Below are 15,479 nucleotides of genomic sequence, written 5' to 3' on the forward strand. Positions count from 1 at the left end.
ATTTACAATGAAGGGCCTCGTGCCTTTTACCCGCACTGTTAAGTCCCCGGTTAGTTTAATTACTATCCGAAAAGCCTTAACTTTTATTGTTGACGCTTTTAACCCCTCGCATACGAATTTGATCATAACTTTCTCGTTTTAAAACGGAACTTCGCGGAATTTATATAGTATATTCTAGTGAGCGTATTTTACTGTTACAAAGCCTCGGGTTCGTCAAAGGGTCACTCAGAGGTATAAATTAAACATGTTGACACAATTACCCCCTGCAGCTTGTAATCTCTCACTTTCTCCCGCGTTTCGCTCCGTACGATCCATGATTTATTCGTTTGAAGGTACGAGCATCATTTAGGGTTACTATACAGTATATTTACCCTTCGTTGTCATTTATAACCCTCGAATTTACATACTTTCAAGGTTTGTCAACTTTAGTCCTTTATTTAATATTTAATGCCACGTGTAAACTCATGACACGTGTTAACACATCATTGGACACAAAATTTCGAGGTGTTACAAGCCGGTGAGGTTCTTCCTCGAGCTCAGCATGGTTCTGCTGTCGCGGTTCTAACTCGAGCTGAAGCCGCTGGTGCAAAATTTCCGATCTCATTCTTCTGGGTAATTATACCAATCCTTTTGTTTCTGGGGTACGTATTAGGTGCTCGTGCCTTTATAAACTTTGGTGAAGTGAAGGTGGAGAAAGTCGGCCTGAGGAATCCGGTGGTGAACCTTACCACCGACGAAAATTCTTCCGCGACTTTAGCAGCCGAGATGTACTACTCGGTTGTTTTAAGAAAAACTGGTTTCGTTCATCGGTTCCCGAAATGGTGAGGTTCGGCTTTTCCACCAAAACACGTACTCGAGCCTTATTGGTCTAATATGAACTCTTGTTTCATTCAGGTAATTGAGTTATATTTAGATGTGATCTATTGGTTTAATGGTATGAATTTTGTACGCTACAAACGTGTTTAAATCTTTAAATGACATGTCAGTGTAACAAAATGGTAGTTGTAAAATAGTAGTTATATTTAGATGTGATCTATTGATTTAATAGTAGTTTTTTATGATCTTGTACGTTTACCCAATTTATAGATGACATCACTTTTATTAAATTAACAAGAGTAAAATTTCAAAATGGTCCCTGAGAGCTGAGGTCACTTTTGCCACTATAGTTCAAAATGATACATTTTGTATCTTGGTCCTTGAGGTTTCAATTTTGATGTCATTTTCATCCAAAAGATAATCTGGGTCAGAATTTTCAGTTATCGTCCCCCTTTCTTGTCGTCTTCCTTATTTTAATGAAGGGTTATAAAATGATAATCAAAAGCATTCATGGGTTTTATTGATTTTGTTCATCTAAAACAGCCACAACCATTTAGTTAAATACAATGAAGAAAACCAAAGAAAAGGAAAGGCTAAGATTAAGGAGCCGTGAATCATGGAGAAAGGGAAGGCAATCAACTAGAGGAAAATATGGAATAAGATTAATTCCATTACTCCCCCTCAAGTTGGAACGTGTAGGTCTCGAGTTCCCAACTTGCCTAGTAAGAACCGAAGTTGTTGAGCGCCTAATCCTTTGGTGAGAAGATCAGCAATTTGCATTTTGGTGTCGATGGAAAAGGTTTGAACTTCTTTGGAATCAATTCTTTCGCGAACGAAGTAGGAATCCATTTCAACATGCTTAGTTCGTTCGTGAAAAACCGGATTATTTGCAATGTGCCGAGCAGCTTGGTTGTCACAGAATAATGGAGTTGGGCTAGCGGAAGCGACATCGAGCTCTTGTAAAAGCCACCGAACCCATAAGACTTCACTAACAGTGGATGCCATAGATCTATATTCTGCCTCTGCCGAGGAGCGGGATACAACAGATTGCTTCTTTGTTTTCCATGAAATTGGTGCTCCACCCAAAAGAAGCACATAACCGGTTCTCGATCTTTGAGTGTATGGACACCCAAGCCAGTCTGAATCACAGTACGCGGTGAGGTTGTAACCTCCTGCTCGTGGAAATAGCACACCTTGGCCAGGAGTGGCCTTCAAATAACGGAGTATCCTATGTACCGCATCCATGTGAGACTGTCGTGGGTCTGCAACGAACTGAGATAAGATGTTTACCGTGTAGGCAATGTCTGGCCTTGTGGCTTGTAGGTAAAGAAGTCTTCCAACAATGTGACGATATCGAGTAGCATCAACTTTTGGTTCACTTTCACTTCTATCCAGCTTATGATTTTGTTCCATAGGGATATAGCTTGGTCTACACCCTTGCATCCCGCAATCATTGAGAATATCCAAGGTGTATTTTCGTTGGCTTAACACTAACCCTTCAGGAGTTAGGGCAACTTCTATTCCAAGGAAATACTTTAGATTCCCGAGATCTTTGATGCTAAACCTTTTGTCAAGTTCACTTTTAGTGTGTTCTATTTTGGACGCGTCGTTACCAACGAGAATAACATCATCGACATAAATGAGGGCTGCCACGAAGCTATTGCCTTGTCGGTAAGTAAACAAAGAATGGTCAGCCTTAGATTGCTTGAAAGTAAGCTCCAGCAAAGCGTTGGTGAACTTCTGGTACCAGTTTCTTGAGGCTTGTTTTAACCCATAAATCGACTTCCTTAATCGGCACACCTTCGTTTCTCCTGCTTTGACAAAGCCTTGGGGAACTTTCATATATACTTCTTCATCCAAGTCACCATGTAAAAATGCGTTGTTAACAGCGAGTTGCTGAATTAACCAGTTTCTTTTGGTTGCTACGGCTAAGAGAGTACGGATTGTGACAAGTTTGGCAACTGGAGCAAAAGTGTCATGATAATCCACACCCTCCATTTGGGTAAAGCCCTTTGCCACTAGGCGTGCCTTGTACCTTTCAACATCTCCATTGGGCTTGTACTTGATTTTATAAACCCATTTCGAGTCAATGGCGTGTTTCCCATCAGGTAAATCTTCCAAAGTCCAAGTTGCATTTTCTTCTAGAGCTTGTATTTCTTTCTTCATAGCTTCAATCCACCGCTTATCTTTGACAGCCTGATGGAAAAATTTCGGCTCATCGATCGAATCGATTGCCGCTAAAAAGGCTTTGTGAGAAGCAGAAAAGTTATTATATGATACAAAATTAGATAAGGAGTGTACCGTTGAGGAGGCCTGAGTTGGTGCGGTTTGTGCATTGTCAACCGATGGGGGTAGCTTAACGATGTAGTCGTCAAGATGCTTTGGTTGTGAACGGTTTCGTTGTGGTCGACCTAGTTGGTCCTGTTCATGGCCCCGAATCGATTGGTCTGATGATTCTTCTTGGACTTCATTGTTTTGATTTTCTACTTGTGGTTGTGGACCTTCAACTGTTGGGCTTTGGTTGATACCCACATTGTCACTAGCTTCGTGGGTTCCGAGAGAGTCGTTAGGGTCCATAGTTTCATGTGAATTCTCATCTTGAGCCACATGAAGGTAAGGATCGAACGGGTCTGTTAAATTTCCTATTTCACAAGGTAAATTTTCTGTTTCACAAACCTTGTCAAAAGGAAATTTGTCTTCATGAAATCTCACATCTCTGGATATTATAATTTTCTTATTAACTATATCATAAATTTTGTAACCTTTTGTTCCTGGTGGGTACCCTAAAAACACCCCTGGTCTCCCCCTCTCTTCAAATTTGTCTCCTTTGGTTTCGGTGCTCCAATAATAAGCTAGACACCCAAAAACTCTCATAGAAGCATAGTCCGGTTTTTCATTGAAAATTACATCGTAAGGTGTTTTATTTCCAATAACAGTGGAGGGTAAACGGTTAATGATGTAAGCAGCAGCTAAAACGCACTCTCCCCAAAATTTCTTAGGTAAATTTGCTTCAAACCTCAAGGCTCTAGCGATTTCAAGCAAATGTCTATGTTTTCTTTTGACTACCCTATTCTGTTGTGGGGTATGTGGACAAGTTGTTTCAAGCAAAATCCCTTGCTCATTGTAAAATTTTTGCATGTCATTCGAGGTGAATTCCCCACCATTGTCACTTCGAATCCTTTTGACTGATTTTCCGAATTGGGTTTTTATTAGTTTGTGAAAATATATTAAGTAATGACTAGCTTCATGCTTAAATTTTAAAAGAAAAACACAAGTAGCTCTACTGAAATCATCAACTATGGTTAGAAAATAACTTGCCCCTGAAAAAGATAGGAATCGGTATTTTCCCCAAATATCACAATGCAGAAGTTCAAAACAATCCTTTGTTTTAATATTACTGCTTGTTAAAGGGTGTCTAGTATGTTTTGCTTTAGAGCAAGAATCACATACTTCATTAAAGGAATGATTGCCAAGAAAGTCTATGTGAGTAAGTTTGTTACCGGAAGCATGACCCAATCTCTTATGCCAAACATCCATTTTAGTCGTCATAGCTTTCTTTTCTCTTCTGAGCATCCCCATTCGGTATAGACCGTTTTTGCACTCCCCCACACCAATCAAGCTCCTCGTGTGAAGTTTCTGCATTACACAAAAATCAGGAAAAAATGTTATGGCCGATTGCAGGTCTTTACATAATCTCCTGACAGATAAAAGATTACAAGTAAACTTAGGGATGTGTAAAACCCCTTTAATTCTGGTTCCTCCTGGTAAAACACATTCCTCTCTCCCTTCAACAGGTATGGCATTCCCATTAGGAATTACAACAGGGGATTCAAAATATCTTTTCGTTTTGTTCTCTAGAATGTCTGCAATATACGTGATGTAATCGGTGGAACCCGAGTCCATAATCCAATCGTCATCAACTTCATCTTTACTAGTTAGGTCTGGAATCCTGCTGGACTCGGACTCGATGCAGGCTGCCTTCGGTTTTAGTCCACCTCGCTTAACCCTGTTTCCCGGCCACCACACCGGATAACCTTTCCGTTTGAAACACCCGTCATATGAATGCGCATCCTTCCCACAGAATGTACAGTGCTCGAGTATATTAACTTGTTCGGCATAATTTTGGATCAATTTATGCGGCTTTTGGCTCAGGGTTCCTTCACGACTCACTGGAACAGAAGATTTGAAGAATGGCGCCTCCATCGGATTTCTTGTCAACTGATATGGCTATTGGTCGGCTAGGGTTTGGTGAGTATGATTAATCCTGCTCTGATACCATATAAAATGATAATCAAAAGCATTCATGGGTTTTATTGATTTTGTTCATCTAAAACAGCCACAACCATTTGGTTAAATACAATGAAGAAAACCAAAGAAAAGGAAAGGCTAAGTTTAAGGAGCCGTGAATCATGAAGAAAGGGAAGGCAATCAACTAGAGAAAAATATGGAATAAGATCAATTCCAATAAGGGTAGACTCCTTTTTTTACGTATTAACATATCTTAATTAAAATGAGGAAGACGACAAAAAAAGGTGGAGGGTAACAAAAAATTCTGACCCAGTTTACCTTTTTGATGAAAATGACATCAAAATTGAAACCTTAAGCATCTAGATACAAAAGGTTTTATTTTTGTATTAAAGTGACAAAAGTAACCTAAACTACCATTTAAACATTTTACTCAATTAATAATTATTATACATATGTTTTATAATTGTAGTAATACCTTTACGACATGCTTGGATTGAAGCTGACAAATTAGTAAACAAAATAGTCAATTAAGTTAGTGATATAAGACCAATTTTAATTGTGAAACAAAGTAAGATTAATCAACATTTTGTTATATGTTTTAATTTTAGTATATATTAATATACCAGGTATAAAAACAATATTAACCTCATTAATATTTAAGCCAATCCATCTAGTTATGTTTACAATTAAACAAGATTACGTGGTTTAGGTTCAAACTCATATAAAAGTTAATGGACTAGAACTATACAATATAAATAGTTCAAGGGTACTATTTTTCTATTTCCAATTTTCTTTATACGTCTGTACCTCGGTGGTGTTGGACCAATGGTTGATTGACAAAAATATGGACCGGGTCGAAGAGAACCGATCTTACAAGTTACTAGCAACAATAATTGATTGTGATGATTAATTTTGTCAAGTACTTGCTTATCTTAGAGAAATTACATACATGGGTCCATCATCTAAACGTTATGAATGTACTTCGCTTCACGACTCTTGCTTAAATAGTTTGAGTTTTGGTGATCATTAGTTACGAGATTTGTATTTCGAATAACTTTAATAAATTGTTTTCCGGTTGAGGTTTAGCATTGCTGTTACAACGATATATTGGCTACTCGGCTTAGTCATGTTTGTCAGGTTTAATTGGTTCCAGTATTTTCTTGAGTTTTTATCAAAGTTGCAACATATAAACAACTAGTTAGGTCATTCATAATTGTATTTCAACTAAATATATTAGATAGTAACACGCTAAACCTAATCGGCCCAACCCATACCACGACCACCATCCTTGCCATCGTAATAATATCAAAGTTGATCGTATTTAAATAAAATAGAGAATAGAGTTAGATTTTAGAAAAGATAAACTTTGTGGTATTTTTCTAATATAACTTTTGACAATTTAAGTGTAGAGTGCTAAATGAATTATTACACATCAACCAAAAGAGGGTGACCTTATCTTAACTCACTAAGCTCATATTTAACAATTATAATTGATGTTGAGTATTCGAAATGGGACGAAGAGGGACCAACAAGAACAAGTGACAACACAATACGATTATTAATGTTCGTTTCGATGGATATCTAAATTTCAAGAAGGTGACACCTGTCTCAATGTTCATATGTATGACAATGGCTTCTGTTAGAATCAGATCCAAATAATGACATTAAAATGTTAGTGATGGTGGTGATTAAAAGGATGTAACTTGATGATGGTTATAATGATGCCATTTTGTAGCTGTGGAGTGAATACATGATTCATATAACACGAGCCATGTCTCTAAAACTATTGTGTTTCACTTTACCTTTATCATGTCTCGTTATCTTATGAAATGTGTATTTAAGATACTATATTATAAACATTGTTTATAACATTGGGTCAGTTTGACTGTAAACTGATTACATAACTGGTCTGGTTGAGTACTCTTAAACTGTCTTTATTTGGATTGTTTGGTTATGGGCAAAAACGGTTGAATCGTTGAACAAGACCAAAAGTTGGACAAGATTTTCAAGAAAATAAGAGCTACGACAACACATGTGTTGCCTGAACATTAGGGGGGTAAACGAGCCGAGCCGTGCGCGAGCTCGTATAGACTCGAGCCCAGCTCGTTAAACTTTGATAGAGCTTGTGCTGAAGCGGCTTGTGAGTTGTTTACTAAGTTGGAACACGGCTCAGACTTAACTCGTTTGTTATTTATTAATTATATTTATTTATAATTTCTATATAAAAAATAATATATATTATTTAGTTATATTTATCATAATTTTGTATATAATATAAATATAAATAAAAAGCTCTTTAGGCACGCAAGCCGGCTCGAGCTCGATATATGAAGCTCGGGCTTAGGCTCGTTTATTAAACGAGCCTTAATAAAAGCTTGAGCTTGTTTATGCTCGACTTAATTAGAGTTTTTAACGAGTTAATCTCGAGTAGCTCACGGGCTGGCTTAGGTGGTTTACCCCCTACTCAACATTAATATTTTGTTTATTATATAGCCTTCATAGTTGTTTCATTGCTGCCTCTATTAAGATTGAATTTAAATATATCAAAAAGTTTTTCATAATAATCATGTATATGTCACTACGACCATCACACCTACTATGTACAAGATTAAAAATACTTGAATAAATATAAAAAAAATTCCGGCTGTTGAGGTTCGAAGACGGCTACTTGTAGGTTAGTTTGGGGGTGTAGATTGTTGAACTTATTATTATGTATTCCTACCATTAATCACCCTACTAGATAGATGTTTATTTTTATCAAGAATAGATCGAAATTTAATTGTTTAGATTGTTTGTTTGGGATTTCCAGCTCCTTATTAGGGCATGTGTAGTCATAAAGCCCTCAAAGGGGCGTTATGCGCCATGTGGCATGCCACGTCAGCAAGGGGCTTTATGCAATTTGGGGCCGTAGTCATAAAGCCCCTGTGTAATCATTACTCAATTAATTTAATTTTCTATTTTTTAAATAATTTATAAGTTTTATAAAATAAAAAAACATTTCATTAAATAAAAAACACTACATTAAAAATAAAAAATAAAGTTACACTAAAAAAAAAATTACACCTAAAAAATAAATTTATTCTTCGGTGTCATCTTCGTTCTCTCCTTCTTCCTCTTCGTTTTCTCCAGCATCTAAACCTACGTCTTCAAAGTTCCCGTCTTCGAATTCCTCCCCCACTTCTTCCTCGGAATCTTCGTCGTGATCATTGTTTGATCGAATTGGGCGAATCGCCCAAGCATGCTCAACCAAATCCGCCTTCAACGTGTTATGTATTTCTCTAGATCGGAGTAGTTGAGCATTTGCGAGTCTCTCTTCCGTTGTCGCTTGGGGTAGTTCGACCAAATCTTCGGGAATATAGTTTTGGCATATCGCTTTTCCATCATCCTCAATGATCATATTATGCAAAATGATGCAAGCATACATGGCCATTCGTATTTTATCCTTATGCCACATGCGACAAGGATTCCTGATAAAATGCCATCGTTGCTGTAGAACCCCAAAACACCTCTCGATGTCCTTTCTCGAAGACTCTTGTAATTTTTTAAAATACTTTCTTTTTTCATCGAAAGTTTCAGAAAACGTTTTAACAATAATCGAATACTCGGGGTAGATACCATCGCCCAAGTAGTAGCCATGCTCGTAATCGTTCCCGTTTGCATGGAAACCGGCCTTTGGTATAGTTCCAGAAATGTAGCCCTCGATTAATGGTGAAGCCTCTAACGTATTAATATCGTTAAAACACCCGGCTACACCAAAGAAGGCCGACCAAACCCAAAGGTCGTATGACGCAACACCTTGTAATACCAAAGTTGGCCCTTTTTGATCACCCCGCGTATGTTGACCTCGCCATGCGGTTGGACAATTATACCAACGCCATTGACGACAATCCAAGCTACCAATCATGCCGGGTATTCCATGCTTTTCTAGATGCACCTCATATATTTTTTGAAGGTCGTTCCAAGTGGGGTTTCTCAAATAACGTTTTCCATATAACTGGCATATTCCTAAAATATAATTTAATATTCAAAAGTTTTACTAACAAGTTACGAAAAAATAAATGTATAAAAGTAAATAAATAAAAGACAATTAAAAAATTACCATAGCAAAAATGTTCCAAGGTATCTCGGGTTGTTTTCTCCGCCATCTTCAAATACTCGTCGTTGATGTCATACGTGTTTCCGTATGATAATACGCGTAAGGCGGATGTGACTTTTTGAATTGAGGTGAAGCCTAGATATCCTCGTGCGTCCATTCTTTGCTTAAAGAAATCGTACGTATTTTCCAAGTCATTATTAATGCGCAAAAATAACTTTTGGCTCATCCGAAAACGTCGTCTAAAAACATTCGGTCCGTGAACCGGTGCCGCGTCAAAATAGTCTTTCATCAAACGCTCGTTCGCGGCTTCACGATCTCGCAAGATATAGGTGCGTCGCAAGATGGGTCGTGGAGGGGGAGGTGGCCGAATGTGCTCAAATGTTTGTAGCACAAAAGTACATGCACTCGTAACCGCTTCTTCCTCGGCCGCGTCTTCGTCGGGCGAAAAATATCTTCGGTAAATTTCGGTGAAAGACTCTTCCGACGGGGAACCCATTTTTTATAAAGTGAGACTAGTTTTTTTAAAAATATATAGAGAATGAGAAGGAGAATGGTTTGAGTTGTAAAAAAAGTGGAAGAATATGAGGTTATTTATGGTGTTAAAATAAAAAAAATTGATTTTTTTTTTTTAATATATGACCGTTTGATAACGGTCAAAATTTAAAATCAATCAATTCCTCGCGCCGCGATATGCATAACGGCGTTTTTTTTTTGGTTCATAGCGCCCCTGGGGGCGGTGTGCTAGGCGCCATATCGGCGCTATGGCTTGGTCTCGCGCCCCAGTACGTATAGTCTTAGCATCGTTCTTATCAATGTTTTATATACTGGTTATACTGGATACCGGGCACGACCCAGGTACGTTTAGTGCCGGTAAAACGAGGAGACGGCATAAGATTTAAACTGCCGGCAAATCCGGTTATATCAGTTTAAATCGTTAAACCGATTTACAAAATCTTCAAAATTTGATTTTTAAATTTTAAAAAGTCTTATATTTTTCTAAAAGCATAAACCTATTGTACACTTTTGGGTTAATTTTTTTTATGGATTAAGGGGTTGTTTGGTAGTCTCTTAATGACCATTCAGATGCTACTTCTTAATGGTTTAAAACCTCTGAATGAATAAGAGGTAACCTCAAGTCTGAATGGTTAATAGATAACCTATGAATGGTAAATCATCACATGTCACAATCTTCTACCTTCTCATTGGAAAAATTCTTAATGGTTCCATTAAGAGGTAGCCTCTTAAACCATTCAGATGCTACCAAACAGCCCCTAACTTTTTGATTTATGTGCTTTTGGATTATTTTTTGTTAAAATTGTATTTTATAAAATTATAGGGTTACCTAATTAACCCGATTGAACCGCCCACTACAACCTGATTTAACCAGTTAAAACCATTTAATCCCAATCTAATATAATTAAAAAACCGGTTTTTAAAACATTTCTTTTTACTATATACATATATAGTTGGTGAACGCTACAAAAGGATATAAATATAAATAAGAGAAAAATGCAATTTGCGTCCTTGTGGTATGTCCCAAACATCAACCTGAGCTCCTAAATTAAATTTTTGGTTTTTTGAGCCCCTGACCTTATGAATTCATAACACTTTGAGTCCATGCCGTCAGTTTGACTGTTTGAGGTAGGGGTAAGACCGTCTTTTGGCATATATTAATAACACTTTGCGTCCCAATGATATGAGTGAAATATCAACCTGAGCCCCTAAATTCATTTTTTGCTTTTTTCTTAAGAAATCTAATAATTCAAATTAACTCTTTTATTTTTAAATAAATGCAATCTAATAATTAACTCTTTTTAAATAAATGCAATCTAATAATTAAATGTATCTATATATATATATATATAAATGAGATGTGATTTGGGCTAGGTGGCATTGGATTTGGGGCATTTTTGCTGATGTGGCAACTTATATTTTTGAGTTTAGGAGGGAATTCTCAAATGCCTTCATCATTCACGATTTTAACAAAAAAGTGGCGGGATCCGGTTGTGATTCGGGTCACTCAATATTAAAAAACGGATCCTATATATCATCTTTACCAGACCACCATATCTCATAACCTCACTTTTCACAAACCCTACATACCATTTCCTAAATCTGCTTCTTCGTTTTTCAGAGATTCATCGTCCTTAGGTATGTTATTATGCCATTCCTTCTTTGTTTTCGTATTGTTAATCTAATACATCTTTGATTTTTTTTCGATTTCATCAACTATCTTACATATTCAGATGAGATTCATAAGGACGACAATGTTTTGTTGCTTTCTTCATCTTCATGTAAATGCTATTTGTTTCATGTTTCCAGATTTGAAGAGATCGATTTGTTTGCTGTTTAATAATGATTTACGATGTGTTTTGTCATATCTAGGGTTTGCTTGTGGTCTTTCGTATCCGTCAAAACCCTAATCGACCGGAGAAATCGTCAAAAGTGCTTCACAATATGGTTAGTTTCTTCTCTCAATTTTGTTATTCAATCATCTTTCATCCACATTCAATTTTACAAACCCTAAAGCTCATCTACGGTTTCATCTGTAATTAGATCTTATACTGTTTATTTATGTTATTAGATCTTAAGGGAACTTTTTTTTTTGTTCAAAACCCATTCGGCAGATCTTAATCATTTTCGTTGTTATTTGTTTGTAGATCGTTCCACATAATTTGCAGGTATGTAATTTATATTAGATTGTTATTTATTGTAAATGTTTAATGTGAATTTTTGATGATTTTTATGGTTTTTTTTGTTGATCGAACCTGTTATATGTAAGTTTAATCAACAATCTATAAAAACTTTGTTCTTCATCTCCTTCTCCGCAGATGCTTATTGTTTGATTTTTTTTTTCGTTGTTTGTTGGTTGTTTGTTGATGATGATTTTGCATTATCCGATTCCAATCATATAAAATGATATTTTGTTGATGTTTTGATTTTGTTCTCATGTTACTCATATTTTTATTTACAGTCTTTTAGTTTGTTGTTGATGATGATATGTTTTGATTGTGTCCGATGTTTTTTGATTGTGTTGATGAAGATTTACAATGGTCTGATATTTTTTCATCCGGTATAATGTTTTTGTCTTCGGAATATTGATTTTGTTTCTAAAAAATAAATATTTTTTATTTTTTTTAAACCGTTTCTTTTTATTTTTGGATTTGGAAGTTTCTCAATTGATTAAATTATCTTTTAAAGCTTATTGATTGTTGATTTAGGAATATTGATTGTTTTTCTATAAATACTTTACCGTTTATTTTTTTAAAAACCTTCATATATATTTTTCAGATATGCATCCCTTGCACAACAGTCCTTCATTTTTAAAGCTTATTGATGAAGATGACCCGATATTTTTGGTACGTTTATGTGTATTCTAATTACTAATCATATTTTAAGTAAACTGATATTTATCTTTTTTTATTTTGTTTTAAACTTATAGCAAATAAATGGTGATTTATATTTAGTATGATAATTTATGGCATTGGATGTTAGTGATATAATTTTCAGAATTCAAATTTTAAATTTTAAATTTTAAATTTTGAGGTTTCTATTTTAAATTTTAAATTTTAAATTTAAAATTTTGAGCAATTTTAAATTTCGTTAGTGATTTATTTTTAGTATGATAATTTTGCGGAATTAAGGTTTCTGTTTCTATAAATAAATGGTGTTACGTTTTTTGAAACCTCAAATTTAAAATTTTAAGGTTTCTATTTATATTTCCGGAATTTAAATTTTAAATTTTAAATTTTGAGCAATTTTAAATTTCGTTAGTGATTTATTTTTAGTATGATTATTTTCCGGAATTAGGGTTTCTATTTCTATTTCGGAATTCAAATTTTAAATTTAAAATTTTGAGCAATTTTAAATTTCGTTAATGATTTTTTTTGAAACCTCAAATTTAAATTTTAGTGATTTATTTTTAGTATGATAATTTTTTCGGAATTAAGGTTTCTATTTAAATTTTAAATTTAAAAGTTCTCCATTAATGTGTTTCATTTTAAATTTCGAATCTGTAAATTGAATTTAAATTTGAAAGGTTAGACATTCCTAACAAGTTTGCTTGATTTACGGGATTGGATATCAGTGATTTGATTTTCAGATTTTAAATTTTAAATTTTGAAGTCAATCATTATTTTAAATTTAAATTTTGAAGTAAACCATTATTGTGTTTGATTTTAAATTTTGTATGCTTTGAAATCTTGATGTTTTTTTATGAGATGTTTTGACTATATTATTTGTAATTTTAGGGATGCTTCGAGTCTTTGACTATTGTTTTTGTACTCGAGTAGCATATCTCACAAACTTTTTGTGTTTTGTAATTTTAGGTGAAGAGCTTCTTTCAGACTCCTTCCCCTACAAGGAACTATTGAATGGGTTCTTATGAGAAGTTGAAGAAAAGGTATATCTTGCACTGTTTTGTGAGTTATAATTTTTTGTATTTTAGTTATAATTTTTGTATTTAATTAGTTTTTAATTCTTTAAAGATGTCTTTAATTTCTTTTTAAATCTGTTTTTGTGTCTATAAATAGATTAGTGTTGTTAAAGATGATTTTTATATTCGAAATTATGATTCGGTTTCTGTAAATAGACTTTGTTTCTATAAATAGATTACCTTTATATTTTTTTAAACAATGGTAACTTCCTTTGCAGTTATGGATAATGAAAACAACGCTCCTTCGTTATTAAAGTCGATTGAGGACTATGATCCTATATTTTTCGAATTGTTCGTCGACCAAAAACAGGTTAGTTCAGTTTTGTTGGTGTTGTTTGTTTTTTGATATGTATAGTCTTTCTTTTTTATTTTTGTCTTTAGGTGTTAATTTGAAATTTTATGTGATTATCTTTTGAAGTTCTTATGGTTTGTTTTGTGAGTTATAATTTTTTGTATTTAGTTATGATTTTTGTACTTAGTTAATTGTTAATTCTTTAAAGATGCCTTAATTTCTTTTTAAAGTTGTTTTTGTTTCTATAAATAGATTAGTGTTGTTAAAGATGATTTTTGTATTCGAAATTATGATTCGGTTTATGTAAATAGACTTTGTTTCTATAAATAGATTACCGTTATATTTTTTTTTAAAAACAGTGGTTACTTCCATTGCAGTTATGGATCATGAAAACAACGCTCATTCGTTGTTAAAGTTGATTGGGGACTATGATCCTATATTTTTGGTATGTTTCTTAAGTTTTCAGTTTTGTGCACACAATAAGTTATTGCAACTTATATGTTTTTTTTTGTTTCGATTGATAGGAAATACCATATGATTTTGCAACCTTATTGTGGGGAGAACAACTTTCATATGTCAATGTCTTAAAATTATTAATGATGATTTATCGTGAGTCATTGAGTTATAATTTTTGTATTTAGTTAGTTGTTAATTCTTTAAAGGTGCCTTTGATTTCAATTTTAAAGTTGTTTTTGTTTCTATAAATAGATTACTGTTGTTAAAGATTATTTTTGTATTCGGAATTATGATTCGGTTTCTGTAAATAGACTTTGTTTCTATAAATATATTACCATTATATATTTTTTAAAACAATGGTTACTTCCTTTGCAGTTATGGATCCTAAAAACAACTCTCATTCGTTGTTAAAGTTGATTGAGGAATATGATCCTATATTTTTGGTATGTTTCCTTAGTGATTTGATTTTTAAATTTTAAATTTTGAAATCAATCATTATTTTAAATTTAAATTTGAAAGTTTCCATTAATATGTTTGATTTTAAATTTCGAATCTGTAAATTGAATTTAAATTTGAAAGGTTAGACTTTCCTAATAAGTTTGCTTGATTTACGGGATTGGATATTAGTGATTTGATTTTCAGATTTTAAATTTTGAAGTTAATCATTATTTTAAATTTAAATTTTGAAGTAAACCGTTATTATGTTTGATTTTAAATTTTGAATGCTTTGAAATCCTGATGTTTTTTTATGAGATGCTTTGACTATATTATTTGTAAATTTAGGGATGTGCTTTTATTTTGATTCATTAGGTGTTTATTTTGGATGGTCCGGAGTTTTTGGCTGCAACTATGTTGGACAGAGATATGCTTGCTATTGCTGTAAATTGGTACCATGTCGGTTGGTTTTGCTTGGTAAGGTTAGACTTTCCTAATAAGTTTGCTTGATTTACGGGATTAGATATTAGTGATTTGATTTTCAGATTTTAAATTTTAAATTTTGAAGTTAATCATTATTCTAAATTTAAATTTTGAAATAAACCATTATTGTGTTTGATTTTAAATTTTCAATTTCGAAGTCAATTATTATGTTAAATTTAAATTTGAAAGTTTGCCATTAATGTGTTTGATTTTAAATT

At 33.9% G+C, this 15,479-nt stretch overlaps 1 long non-coding RNA gene across 1 annotated transcript; it reads left to right on the plus strand.

Annotated features, from left to right (window-relative positions):
- The first annotated feature begins 11,763 nt into the window (after window positions 1-11,763).
- On the plus strand, window positions 11,764-13,540 carry LOC118488036. Its single transcript, XR_004883331.1, has 3 exons — window positions 11,764-11,841; window positions 12,452-12,519; window positions 13,489-13,540. It is a non-coding gene; the product is annotated as an uncharacterized LOC118488036 (long non-coding RNA).
- The last annotated feature ends 1,939 nt before the right edge of the window (window positions 13,541-15,479 follow it).

The sequence above is a fragment of the Helianthus annuus genome, chromosome 16 (genome assembly GCF_002127325.2).
Source record: "Helianthus annuus cultivar XRQ/B chromosome 16, HanXRQr2.0-SUNRISE, whole genome shotgun sequence".
In the NCBI taxonomy this organism is placed as follows: domain Eukaryota; kingdom Viridiplantae; phylum Streptophyta; class Magnoliopsida; order Asterales; family Asteraceae; genus Helianthus; species Helianthus annuus.